This window comes from Octopus bimaculoides, chromosome 5 (genome assembly GCF_046866305.1).
Source record: "Octopus bimaculoides isolate indiv1 chromosome 5, ASM4686630v1, whole genome shotgun sequence".
In the NCBI taxonomy this organism is placed as follows: domain Eukaryota; kingdom Metazoa; phylum Mollusca; class Cephalopoda; order Octopoda; family Octopodidae; genus Octopus; species Octopus bimaculoides.
The window spans coordinates 30,741,892-30,753,324 of NC_142932.1; the positions used below are offsets into that span (position 1 = coordinate 30,741,892).

The 11,433-nt window shown below is 37.3% G+C and overlaps 2 pseudogenes across 2 annotated transcripts; both read right to left on the reverse strand.

Annotated features, from left to right (window-relative positions):
- Positions 1–1,665: 1,665 nt before the first annotated feature.
- LOC106869278 (caspase-3 pseudogene) lies at positions 1,666–3,603 on the reverse strand (annotated as a pseudogene). The gene has a single exon (XR_016241868.1). The product of XR_016241868.1 is annotated as a caspase-3 pseudogene (transcript).
- Positions 3,604–8,301: 4,698 nt separating this feature from the next.
- On the reverse strand, positions 8,302–10,987 carry LOC106869279 (caspase-3 pseudogene; annotated as a pseudogene). The gene has a single exon (XR_016241870.1). The product of XR_016241870.1 is annotated as a caspase-3 pseudogene (transcript).
- Between the last annotated feature and the right edge of the window lie 446 nt (positions 10,988–11,433).

Below are 11,433 nucleotides of genomic sequence, written 5' to 3' on the forward strand. Positions count from 1 at the left end.
AGTTTCTCTCTACCAAATCAACTCAAAGGGCTTTGGTTGGCCTGTGGCTACAGTAGAAGACACTTGATGAAGGTGTCACGGTGTCAAACAAATCAATGCCAGTGCCCCTATTTTGTGTGTCTGATACTTATTTTATCAGTTTCCTTTGCTGAAACTCTAAGTTATGGGCATGCAAGCAAATCAACACTGGTTCTCCTGCAGTAGTGAAGGTTTAGCATATGACATATACATACACACACTAATATACATATAGGTGTGTGTATATATATATATGTATGTATATGGGCGCTTCCCAACCACATGGTTCCGAGTTCATTCCCACTGCGTGGCACTTGGGCAAGTGTCTTCTACTATAGCCTCGGGCTGACCAAAGCCTTGTGATATGTATGTGTGTGTATATGTTTGTTCCCCCAGCATCGCTTGACAACTGATGGTAGTGTGTTTACGTCCCTGTAACTTAGCGGTTCGGCAAAAGAGCCCGACAGAATAAGTACTAGGCTTCCAAAGAATAAGTCCTGGGGTCAATTTGCTCGACTAAAAGGCGGTGCTCCAGCATGGCTGCAGTCAAATGACTGAAACAAGTAAAAGAGTATATATATATATATATATATATATATATATATTGTATATGAGGAGAAAATCGGTACCAAGTGGTCGTAGGATGTGCTAGAAACAACAGCTAAATCCCCTTAAATCACACTTTTTCGCCTGAAAATATCTCAGTTCAACTTTTCTAATGCGTAGTGCAAAGAAGAAGAAGAAGAAAAAGCCAAAATCAGTCCGGATGGAGTTGAGAATGAAAAAAAAAATCATAAATTTTCCCGTTAAAACAGAGAAATCAACCTTTAATGTGGGTGCCCTGATCCGAAACTCGGTCGGAAATTTAATCGAGAACTTTTGGTAATTTTTCAGATTAACACCCATATGATCTTCACTAGGGTTTTAGGGTCAGGGTTAGGGTGTTAGGGTTAGGGACGGAATTCCCTAACCCTAACACCCTAGTGAAGATCGTGCGGGTATTAATCTGAAAAATTACCAAACTTTTTCGCAGTACGTTTACTACTTCATAACTTTCATCCAGGGACGTAGCCAGGTTCTAAAGTTAGGGGAAGTGAGTATATATAAACAATAATAAAAAAAGGGACCGTGACACATACCAAATAATTTTTAACTCATTAATTATATCTTTTAGGCGGACGCAAAGAATGTGGACCGCACCCCGTAATTTCCTACGTATTTCGTAAAAGCAAATTTCAAGAAAGTGAAAATTGAAGAATTTTTTTGAAGGATTGGGGAATAAAATTTTAATATGCCATTTTTTTTTTTTTTTTTTACAGAATCTCCGTACTCGAAAATGGGGAATTCTGTATCGAGAAAAAAAGGAAAAAAAAAAAAAACGAAATCGGGGTGCAGTCCACATTCTTTATGCCCAGCCTATATTTTATAACAGGTGCTAATTTTTTAAAAAGTGTGATCGGGTGATGGGTCGCTCCTCTAAGAAATACGCTATTGCTTTCATCATAGGAAAACAAAATACAACTACACATAAGAATGCTTTCGGTCAATAGATTTAAAAACAGCTATAAAACAATAATAGAAAACCTTCGGACGGGTGGAAGTCTTGCCACAATAATATTTATAGTTACTACATAACGTGACAAAATGTATGAATTATGAATTTTATTTTTAGGTTTTCAGTATATTTCATAACAATTGCAGCAAGGAAGGTGTTTATAAGCCATTAAAAAAGGAAGAAAAAAAAACCGTTAGATTCACTTAACATTTAAATTTAATTTGTCAAAATATTTTTTGTCGCTTTGAAACCACGACCTGTTCACTGACAAGCATATTCTTTAAATATGTCAGCAACACATATTTAGCAAGTGTTCTCAGCAGAAATCAAGACGGAAAAGTACGAAGTTTCAAGTATTTTGCACAGATGAATATAAATATGTATATATATGTGTGTGTGTGTGTTTATTTTTATTGATATTTAGCAGAAGTAACAGAATGACTCAAGTCCCGAGTGTTTCGTGCGTTGGCACTTACCAAACGAACTGTTAAATATTAATGAAAATTTACATATACGCGTATTTTGAGTGGTATGATGTATTTTTGATGTTTGCATCGACATATATATATATATACACATATGTGTGTGCGCGTGTACAAGGGGAGAGAGAGAGAAGAAGAAAGGTTTTACTTGTAAAAGTATAATTCTTTTGTTAACATGCTTGCTATGCAAGGAACCTGTTTCATTTTATTCATAAATGAATGGCTGGCATTAGACTCGTATTCATAGGCAACCCTACGATTTACTGAAATCATTAATTGTTGCAGTTCAAGTCGGTCTCCGTCTTTTTCCAAAATGTGGGCTAACGACTGAATAAACCACGATCCATTTGTAGAATTTCTCCAGGAATAAAATCCAGGGACAGTGGAATAAGCCAGAAGAACATCTGCCCAAAGTGGTACTTTGTGAGATGTGGCATTTTGATATTTGACTCTGACATCCCCAGCATCGTGCATAATTGCACCACTGTCCAGTTTCGTTCCCCGACAGGCTTGTATGAAGAATAGTTTTGGTTTACCTATTAAACCTGGGCATCTATCAGGAAGCAACGTCTCCACTAGAGCATCTAGACTTACTTTTCCATCAGTGCCGTACACCTGGTTATCGTCTTCGCCGTGGGTCAATATAACACACACGAAGCAGTTATGCTTTGCATGCTCCATCGTGGATATATCCAAAAAGATTTGTTTCATGCTTTTCACTGATAAATTCTTGCGGTTAATCACCTTAAAATGCAACGACTCCAATGTCTGTTTAATTGCTGATGCATCTCTATCGGATCCTTGTCGTTTAGACATTTTAGTCGATTCGTCGAAGGTTTCATTGTTGATTATTAAAGCCAGATTCTCTTTATTACGATCCATGTCATATCTGGTATTTACAGATTCGCTACTTTCCTCAACAGACATCATTTCAACATCTTCGGGTTGTGAATCGGGGTTTCTCTCTTTAAAAAATATACCTTCAACACGTTGTGCATCTGTGTAATCCATGGTTGATCGGAATGTGTATGAACAAGCAGAAACGAGTCGGAACAAGAAACCGCACGGAAAAACAATAAAGATAGCGCGGGTTTTCCCCTGTGTTTTGCGCAGAAAAAATACGTAAACAGACTCCTTTACTTATTTCAAGGTAACGTGGATATTCACAGTATAAGCGAATATATATATATATATATATATATATATATTTTCACAATATAGTAGTTAATATGGCTTAATAATTAAGAAAACAAAGAACTTGCTGACTCCAGAGATGTTGCAAGAGGCGACGACTTCAGAACAAGAACACGAGATTCCGTTATGATGCGTCACTTCCGCTTGATTTTCCCGTAATTTTTCTTTGTTGGAAAATAGCACAACTTCGAAAATTAAAAACGCTGTTAAAAAAAGTAATTTGTAAAAAGAAAAAAAAGTAATCAATAAATAATAAAAGATAAAAAAATAAAGTATCGTTATCGTTGTCCCATTATTTATCGCATCATCTACGCGTGATACCTTTTCTATGGGTTTTAGGCACGAAATATTCTTCTACCTGGATAATAAAGGAACGAAAAGATATATAAAGGGGAACAACTCTAGACAAACTTTCGCTATCTTGTCTCCATTCACATCGAAAACATTTCTTTATACGTGTGTGTGTGTACGGATGGCTGTCTGTCTGTCATTATTCAGTTTATTTCAAGATTTCTTGCCAATAGAGAAAGAACTGGTTTCTAACCTAGATCCAAGGCTCCTTCACTGGAATTTCAGTGCCACCAAGGTATGTATGTAATTTTTGAGAAGCCTAATTTCTGAAGATTGGTATTAACACACTGCTTAAATACCAATCTTGAGAAATCCCAGGGTCCCAATAATTACAGGTATAAACCTGAACTTGTAATCTGGATAGAATAACTGCAGATTTCTCAATAGTTCAGCATAGGTGTTCTCTTTTTCACTGATCTTCAGCTTTATGTTAACATCTGCTGGGCAGCTAATTTCCACAACTGTGCACAGTTTCTCTTCTCTGTCCCAAATCATTGTATCAGGTCTGCCGTGGTTACATTTTATTGTGGTCTCCATTGGGATATTCCACCAGTATTCCTTTTTATTATGAGTGGCTATGGTTTCTACCATACTGTGGGTTCCTATTTCATTGTCCTTGGGATTATCTTTCTGGCGGATTTTATTGTAGAGTGTCCTAGCTACAACATCTTGTATGTATGTATATTTGTATATGCGAAGATTTGTACGTTTTGTTTTATGTATGTATTCTCATGCATATAGTTGCATATCTAGACATGCTTATATATATTGAAATGATAAACTTTTGGAAAATTTTACAGATTTTTATAGTTCCAGTGATGGATTGAATCTGTAGTCTTCAAATTAGCTTTCTCCTTCCTGGTTCTGAGAAGCCTAATTTCTCAAAATTGGTATTTAGGCAGTGTGTTATATATCCCAGGGCTCCAATAATTACAGGTATAAACCTGAACTTGCGCGAGTGCGTGTGTGTATGAAAATTCAAATATGAAACTCTTTTGTTTTGAAAAGAACATATTTTCCAGATTTCATCAATCTAAGAAAAGTGAACATGCCACACACACATACATTCACACAGTCTCACACGTCTATATGTATAGAACTATGTATGCATATGTATGAATGTCTATATACATGCACATGTATGAATGTATACACACACACACATATACACTTATATATGTGTGTGTAGAGAGAGAAATTAATGTATATATATATTATATGTTTGTTGTTGAGATTAAAACAGATTAAAACAGATTAAAAATAAAATAAAATAACCTTATCTTTTGAAGTTAAAGCAGAATGTCTGACTCTCATCTTTTTCCTTACTCCCAATGCAACTTTTTCCCTCCATCCTTCCCCGCTCCTGTCACCCTAATGATTTTCCTGTATAAACTTGTTGGCACTCTGTCGCTTACGACGTCGAGGGTTCCAGTTGATCCGATCTACGGAACAGCCTGCTCTTGAAATTAACGTGCAAGTGGCTGAGCACTCCACAGACATGTGTACCCTTAACGTAGTTCTCGGGGATATTCAGCGTGACACATGTGTGACAAGGCTGACCCTTTGAAATACAGGTACAACAGAAACAGGAAGTAAGAGTGAGAGAAAGTTGTGGTGAAAGAGTGTAGCAGGGTTCACCACCACCCCCTGCCGGAGCCTCGTGGGGCTTTAAGTGTTTTCGCTCAATAAACACTCACAACGCCCGGTCTGGGAATCGGAACCGCGATCCTATGACCGCGAGTCCGCTGCCCTAACCACTGGGCCATTGCGCCTCCACTTGTATAAAGTACTAACGAGGATAAGTGAATCATTCTTTGGCTGAAGCTAGCCAGGAATCATGAAATAGCAGATAATATTGATTCTTGGACTGCATTTTAAAAAAAATATTTAATTCCTGTATATTCATGTAAAAAAAAAAAAACTTTTCTTTTCATATGATGTAATAACTTTATTTATCAATAAAAAAGAACTCATTTGAAACAACTGTTATGAAGAAACTAATTTCCTTCTGGTGTTATTTATTTATTACCGGTGCCCCTGAACTGGCTCTTGTGTGGGGTTGTTGTAGGATTTTCGAGCGAGATCGTTGCTGGTGCCACTGGACTGGCTCTTGTGTGGGTGACACATGAGGTTTCTCGAGCGAGATGAGCGTGGCCGTTGCCAGTACCGCCTGACTGGCCTTCGTGCGGGTGACACGTAAAAGCACCCACTACACTCTTTGAGTGGTTGGCGTTAGGAAGGGTATCCAGCTGTAGAAACACTGCCAAATCAGATTGGAGCCTGGTGTAGCCATCTGGTTTCACCAGCCCTCAGTCAAATTGTCCAACCCATGCTAGCATGGAAAGCGGATGTTAAACGACGACGACGATATATATATATATATATATATATATATATATATATATATATATATATATATATATATATATATATATATATATATATATATATATATATATATATATATATATATATATATATATATATATATATATATATATATATATGCATGTGGAGGTGCAATGACCTAGTGGTTAGGGCAGCAGACTCGCGGTCATAGGTCGCGGTTTCGATTCCCACACTGGGCATTGTGAGTGTTTACTGAGCGAAAACACCTAAATCTCCACAAGGCTCCAGCAGGGTTTGGTGGTGAACCCTCCTGTACTCTTTCACCACAACTTTCTCTCACTTTTTCTTCCATATATATATATATATATATTATATTACATATATATATATTATATATATATTATATTATATATATAATACTAGCAGAGATACCCGTCGTTGCCCGTGTTACATGCAATTGAAGAATGAGACTTTTCTGTTATATTGTCTGTAAGGAACTGGAATACATATGATTCGAATTTCATCAAAATTGCACATGAGGGTTCTTTCTCTCTTTACACACCCTAAAAAAATTCTAATCATGAGACATGTATCCCATACTATTGATTTTTATGCGCATATTCCAAAATTTCAGTCTTTTGGAACCTGTAAAAAGGATTTTGCTCATGGAGCTCTAAAACGTGGGAATGAAGGCCCCACTTTTGACACGTAATACTGAAATAGTGGAATAGTTTCAGTGTTAAAGTGAAAGTATCTGACATTACAGTAGAGTGATGTTATTGTTTCAGTTTTGACACGTAATACTGAAATAGTGGAGGAGATATGATATTGCTGTGGGCTCGAACTATGCAAGAAGTTAAAAAAAAAAATTGTCGTAAGACACAACATGAATCGTAAGTAAGGCATGTGTTAATTTGGAATGAAATTGGTTGTGTAGTTCTCGAGTTTTAGGGATTCACACAGACACGCATTCTCATCTTTATATATATGATATTTATGTGCACATTCCAAAATTCCAATGTTATGGACCCTGTAAAAAGGATTTTGCTCCTGAAAAATGGAGCTCATGGAGCTGAAAAATGTGGGAGTTAAGGCCCCTATTGGGGGTGGGGATGTTATTGTCAACCAAAGAAGTTGAATTGTTGGGAATCTTTTTAACTTGGGTCTAATATGTATTGTTTGAATTTCTTTGAAATAGGAAATATATGTATGTTCACTGGGTTTGTAAAAGAGAGCAAAGCTACAGGAAACCAAAAGACGAATGATCACGATAATCAGTCAGCTACCGTAGCCTAGTCGTTACTACTCCCCAATGTAGGATTCCTCACCATACAGGTGACAAGTACAGCTGTAAGATGCATTACGGATCTATAGCAATTGGAAAGGCATGACCCAATTGAAATAACAACGTGTGACGTTTGGAGTAAAGGGAAATGAAAGTGTTGCCTCTGGAGTTTGCAAATGACCACTATACCGATAGGTAACTGGGCAGAAAAAATTTACAATCAATAAATGTCTTAGAACAACCAGTCACTCATCTAGGAAGGCCTTGAAATCAATGTTACCAACTGGGGACTATGTGTGACCCAGTGATAATAAAAAGACTCAAAGGAGGTCTGCAACGAAATAATTTTACTCAACACTTTGCAAGTGAATCAGTGGAGGCAAAGATGCGTCTCATTTACTTGACAATTTATGCACCACATTGCAGAAATCACAATTTAAGTATATCTGAAAGGATATAGTATCTGTCATGACAGTATCGAAATGTGATTGTTTCAGTTTTGATACTGAAATAGTAGAAATAGTTTCATTTTTAAAGTGAAAGTATTTGACATAAGTGTTTTTGTTTCATTTTTGACAAGTAATACTTAAATAGTGGGGGAGATATGATGTTACTGTGGGCTCGAACTATGCAAGAAGTTAAAAATTTTTTTTTTACTAAAATACAACCGGGACCCTAAGTAAGGCATGTGTAAAATTTGAATGAAATTCAAGGTACATTACATGCACGTTTGAGTTGTTGAGTGACTACCTCAACACCCAGTCATAATGTTGTAAGAGCTGGGTCAGGCAGCTCGAGTGACTACCTCAACACCCAGTCATAATGTTGTAAGAGCTGGGTCAGGCAGCTCCTACCTGGTCGAAAGCCATGCTGGGTATCACTCAGCAAGTTATCTTCTTCAAGGAATGCGATTAGTTTCCCCCTGGCTATCCGTTCCATGACTTTGCTGATGTGTGAAGTCGGAAAGAGAGGCCTATAGTCTTTGGCATCTGCTATGCTTCCCCCTTTATGGATTGGGCATATTATTCCCTCCTTAGCGAAGGCGGAGATAGTAAAGAGACAAGGTGTTGATGGTTTCAATGTATTTTATTATAAGTCCATTAGATAACAATTGAACACGAAAATAATAGTTTTTTGCCATTAATATAAAGAAATAAAACCAATTTATCAATGTTATCACTTTTACAGCATTTTAATTATTTCAACGAAAATGTTTGTGAAGAGCAAAAAAATTAGGATAGGAATTTTCCTTAGTAAATTTAATATTTTATCAACTTTATAACGCAAAATGTAAGTCCGGGTGCGTGATATGCAGTGCTACTTTTTCCTGCTGTACTTGAACTTTGTATAATCGTGTTTAGAACCAGATTTCGTTGCTCAAAAGGAGGATGGTAACAAGTTTAGAAAGGACCAGATGCATAACTCACTGTCATATATTTTTGAAAGAATTTTAAAGTATATAAAATTTATATAATGATTCGAAATAACATGTTCTCACTACAGAATAGAAAACGGAGTAGAAATTTCAAGTACACACATACACACACACACACGTCGTCAAATCGAACCGTAAAACAATGAAAATAACAATAACAAACAAGAGGACGTGCACAGGGAACACATTTGGCGATCGGTTAAAAAAAAAAAAAAGGAGGGCTTTGGACGTTTCAAGCATAGCTCTTCGTCGGAAAGTAAAACAGAAAAGTTCAGAGAAGGACAAAGATCACCAACAGCACGTAGGAGAGAGGGGAAAACGAACGAAAAACGAAAATTTTACTTGTAAAAGTATACTTCTTTTGTTAACATGCTTACTATGCAAGGAACCTGTTTCATTTTATTCATAAATGAATGGTTGGAATTAGACTCGTATTCATAGGCAACCTTGCGATTTACCGAAAGCATTAATTGTTGCAGTTCAAGTCGGTCTCCGTATTTTTCCAAAATGTGGGCTAACGACTGAATAAACCACGATCCATTTGTAGAGTTTCTCCAGGAATAAAATCCAGGGACAGTGGAATAAGCCAGAAGAACGTCGGCCCAAAGTGGTACTTTGTGGGATTTGACATTTTGATATTCCACTTTTGCAAAAGTATCAGCATCGTGCATAACTGCACCGCTGTCCATTTTCGTTCCCCGACAAGCTTGTACGAAGAATAGTTTTGGCTTACCTATTAAACCTGGGCATTTATCAGGAAGCAACATCTCCACTAAATCGTTAAGATTTACTTTGCCATCAGTACCATAAATCTGGCTATCGTCTTCACCGTGCGTCAATATAACACACACGAAGCAGTTATGGTTCCCATGGTCCCTCGTGGATATATCCAAAAAGATTTGGTTCATGCTTTTCCCTGATAAATTCTTGCGGTTAATCACCTGAAAATGCAATGACTCCAATGTGTGTTTAATTGCTGATGCATCTCTATCGGATCCTTGTCGTTTAGACATTTTAGTCGATTTGTCGAAGGTTTCATTGTTGATTATTAAAGCCAGATTCTTTTTATCACGATCCATGTCATATCTGGCATTTACAGATTCGCCACTTTCCTCAACAGACATCATTTCAACATCTTCAGGTTGTGAATCGGGATCTTTCTCTTTAAAAAACATACCATCTATAACTTGTGCATCTGTGTAATCCATTGTTGATCGGAATATGTATGAAGGTGCGGAAATGTATTACGGGAACAACAAACGGTGCATTGTTCTGAAAGTTGACTTTAAAATTTCACAGCAGTTAAGGAACGGAAATAGACGATAAATTAGTGCTGTTTTTGTCGTTGTTCAGCACAGAAATAGCAGTCAAATTGTATTCCTTATAAATATCAAGATGGTGGGAATAACTCAAACGATTATCCAATAGACAGTAGTAAATATAGGTTAATACATTATAAAGTAAAATATCCACATCTATTAAACTTACACCTTAAACGTTGATAAAATGTCCAGACATAACTTAATAATAAAATAGACAATCCACTGAATTTGTATGTGATACCACAGTCGCTACTCAACACAAGACTACTTCCGCGTTTTATTTCTTTTACGTTTTCTGAATATTTGTGTATGAGATGTCATGCTTAATAAATCCCTGGTTACCAATGGACCAATGATAAAGGTTACTACATTTAGGTCAGTCAGTGGGATGGGCAAGTTGGCTATGTAACTGAATGCTCTCAGTGACACTAAATATTTTTCTAAAAATTACTGGAAGCTTTTTAGTCCCATGCGTATAGCTGTCGCAGATATACCCCTACACATGTATACAAACATAAATACATACAAACATACGCGCGCGCGCGCACAGACACGCACACACATCTGTGCGTGAAAGTGCATCGGCTGCTACGTTGGTCGTCCCTTTGATGTGACGTATATCCGTCGTGTACTACGATATGAAGTCGAGGTGGCGGATTTCTCTCGGCGAGTGGCGATCCGACTTGGTGTTAAATGCATATACCAGTGGTTTGTGATCGGTATATATGGCAAAAGTGGTACCTTCCAGCATGTCTCGGAAATGCTCAACGGTCAGGTATGCCGCTAATAATTCCGGACTGAATGTACTGTATTTCGTTTCCGCGGGTTTTAATCGCTTACAAAAGAAAGACAACGGTTGCCATATGCCGTCAACAAGCGGCTGTAGTACACCTCCAACTCCGGAATCGGATGCATCAACGAGTAAACACAGTGGGGCGCAGTGGCCCGGCTACTGACAGCTAATACCATGACTGGCCGGAGCGAGCTATATGTCTGTCTCTCTCTCTATCTATCTATCACTCGAAAGTTCGCGCGTCCGCGCTAGCTAGTCGTGAGTAGAAAACACAAATTTAATATAAAAACATATTTCCCGAAATTGCAAATTATTTAAAATATAAAAATATAATTTTCAACAGAGAGAATTTATCAAAATAGAAAACAAATGAAGTTTGAAGTTTAAAAATAATAGGATCGACCACTCACGACTAGCTAGCGCGGACGCGAGTACCCTTATACTCTGTGTTGTGTTTTCAAACGCATGGATATAGGTGTCAAATTTGTTCCAATAACTTTCGAGTAATAGATAGATAGATAGAGAGACAGACAGACAGACATATAGCTCGCTCCGGCCAGTCATGGTATTAGCTGTCAGTAGCCAAAGAATCGACAGGCAGACAGACAGATACTTCACTAGCAGTGAGCACTTTCACTTCTGACAGCTA